This window comes from Furipterus horrens, unplaced genomic scaffold (genome assembly GCF_987537825.1).
Source record: "Furipterus horrens unplaced genomic scaffold, mFurHor1.1.pri manual_scaffold_8, whole genome shotgun sequence".
NCBI classification, from domain to species: domain Eukaryota; kingdom Metazoa; phylum Chordata; class Mammalia; order Chiroptera; family Furipteridae; genus Furipterus; species Furipterus horrens.
Window position 1 is genome coordinate 85,554,134 of NW_028327178.1, and position 3,251 is coordinate 85,557,384.

At 40.7% G+C, this 3,251-nt stretch overlaps 1 pseudogene; it reads left to right on the top strand.

The window, feature by feature from the left end:
• Positions 1 to 929: 929 nt before the first annotated feature.
• LOC150003267 (large ribosomal subunit protein eL38 pseudogene) lies at positions 930 to 1,216 on the top strand (annotated as a pseudogene).
• Positions 1,217 to 3,251: the final 2,035 nt, after the last annotated feature.

The following is a 3,251-nucleotide window of genomic DNA, read 5'->3' on the forward strand; positions in this document are numbered from 1 at the left end:
TTTCCCTATGCGCCTCTGCCCTAATGGAAGTTGTCAAATACTATTTCTACCTTACTCTCAGGATATCAGTGCCTTAAATTTTACAGGCCATCTGGCACTTCTTTCTCAACAAGCCAATATTGACCCACCCAAAGTGAAAACCTCAATATGACATCATTCTAGTGTTCCCTTATTTTCTTTCTCAACCAGAATTCCAACACCCACTGCTTTTCCTAGGCAGAAATCCACAAAAGGTCTTTCTTCTGACTCAGCCATCTCATTATGGCATCCTGTTCTGAGTAGTACCATCTAGAATATCTTGTTTCTCTGTGTCTTTGTTAAAAGCTATGTATACTTACAAACACTGACAAGTAGGAGCTTCCATCTTCCTCTTTACAAAGTGATTTTGATTAGTGATTCCAAGTGGAGCAGATGATGGGGTCAGAATTTTCCAAGGGCTCGCTGCCCCCGATGGGATCAGCTGTCTGTCCCTGGAGATGTTTGAGCAGGGCCTTAGTGAACCTCTTGCCAGTCTTGCAAGTCAAGTAGGGTGGTCCAAATAACTTTGAAGGTTCCTTTAAGCCTAATCATTATAAATAAAACCATTTTTAAAAATCCTCCTCCAAGGATATGTTTATTAATTTTTAGAAAGAAAGTTGGGGGAGAAAGAGAGAGAGAGATGTAGCTGTGTGAGAGAAACAGATTGGTATCTCCTTGTACACACACTGACTGGGAATCGAACCCACAATCAACCAACTAAGCAACCTGGCTAGGGCTAATAAAACCTTTCGATTTCTCAACATTCCTGCGGTGCCTCCTCTGCCTTAGAAGCTGCCCCTTTGTCTCCATTCACAATGATTCTTGTTCCCTTCTTCTCTGACCTCCCTGGAATGGCAGCCTCTGTCATGGTCTGGAGAGACCTAGCTTTAAAAAAAATTTTTCAGGACACCGGTTGCTGTGCCGGCCGCGCCTCGTAGCCATGCCTTGCAAAATTGAGGAGATCAAGGACTTCCTGCTCACAGCCAGGCGGAAGGACGGCAAATCCGTCAAGATCAAGAAAAACAAGGACAACGTGAAGTTTAAAGTGCAGTGCAGCCGGTACCTGTACACCCTGGTCATCACGGCCAAAGAGAAGGCAGAGAAGCTGAAGCAGTCCCTGCCCCCAGGTTTGGCCGTGAAGGAGCTGAAATGAACCAGACACGCTGATCTGTATTAAAATGCTAAAAATTTTAAAAAATTTATTCATTTTTATTTTTCAGAAGCAATTACATTTTTTTTTGTAATTTCAGTTTACATTCAGTGTTATTTTGTATTAGTTTCAGGTGCATAGCATAGTGGTTAGTTGAGCATATATAAGGTTGGTGCAAAAATAATGTTCGATTTCAAGCTCTATTTAAAAAATGAAAAAGCCCAGGATTAGGAAAATTATTTATTAATATAACCTCCTTTGATTTCTAGAATCTTATTCCATCTGTCAACTAGCTTAAAATGCCACGCTTGTAAAATTCTTTAGGTTTTGAAGCAAAATATGAATCCAACTCATTTCAACCTCTTCTCTTGATGTCAACCTAAGACCATCAGAATGGTTCTGTAGTCCCCGAAACAAGTGATAATCAGAAGGAGCAAGGTCAGGAGAATATCGAGGATGAAGAAATATTTTCCAACCAAGCTTTTTCAAGAAATTTTTGGTGAGTCGAGCTGTGTGAGGACGAGCATTATCATGATGGAAGATGACACCCTTTCTGTTGACCAAGGAGGATCACTTTTGGTTCAAAGCTGCTTTCAAATGATGAAGTTGTTCACAGTAAAGATTAGCAGTAATTGTTCGTTGTCTAACAGTTTGTAATGGACAATTCCTTCCATATCCCACCATACACTCAACATGATCTTCTTTGGGTGAAGTCCTGCTCTTGGTTGTTGAGCTCTCCTTCCTCCTCGACTGATCCACAATTGGCGGCATTTAATGTTATGGTAAAGGATCCACTTGTCAGCACCTGTAACAAGCCTACCTAAAAAGGTGACTGAAGGTATTGCGTAAGCAATGATTTATAACAAGCAACAGACTGTTGCAGATTCTCTGGAGACAGTTCGTGTGGGACCCATTTTCCAACTACTGAAACCTTTCCGATCCTTTTCGGTTGGCATAGCACGGTTGTATGGGCTACGTTACATTGTTCTGCAAGTTCCCGAGAGGAATGGTGGGGTTTTCTGTGACAACAGCTCCAACGCTTCGGAATCAAGGTTTTTTGAACGACCCTCTTTTAGCTCATTTTTCAAACTGAAATTCCCCACTTCGGAAATGGGAAAACCACCTCCTGCAACTTCTTTCAGTCACTGCATTGTCCCCATAAGCACTCTGAATAGACTTTGCTGCTGTACTTACATTGGCACCTTTAAGAAACTCATAGAGTAAAACATTTCTTTCTTCTTTTAAAATAATTTACTTATTTGTTTATTTATTTTTATAGAGAGGGGAAAGGAGAAAGAGAAGGAGAGAAACATCACTGTGTGGTTGCTTCTCACTCACGCCCCCAACTGGGGACCTGACGTGTAACCTAGTCATGTGTCCTGACTGGGAATTGAACCAGCGACACTTGGCTCGCAGGCCAATGCTCAATCCACTGAGCCACAGCAGCCAGGGCTCTAGAGTAAAACATTTCTAATGTGGTCTTTAGATGGGACAAACATGGGTGCAAATATTGCAGATAATTATGAACAATACTTTAATAATCTGAAAAAAAGGTACAAATTAGTCACTGTGACATCAAAAAATTATAAGAAGAGGCACACATTTAATAAATACTATCTAAAACTTTCTTTTAAAAAAGTCGGACATTACTTTTGCACCAATCTGTGCAAAGTGGTCCCCTTTATGTTTCTAGTACCCACCTGGCACCATACATAGTTATTAGAATATTATTGACTGTAACCCTGCGCTGTACATTACATCCCCATGACTATTTGGTAACCACCAATCCATACTTCTCAATCTCTTCACCTTTTCAATCCAGTCCCTCAACCCCCCTTTCCTCTAAATCATTAGTCTGTTCTCCATATCTACGAGTCTGTTTCTATTTTGTTTATTCATTTATATTGTTCTTTAGATTCCACATATAAATGAAATCATATGGTATTTGCAGAGACCTAGCTTTCAATTTCAACTTGACTACCAACTATGAAAACCTGAGCAAATTCACTAACTCCTCTGAACTGTAGTCTCTTCCTTTCTCCCTGTATCATGGAGCTGCTGTGGGGGAGAGTGGTCATGACTA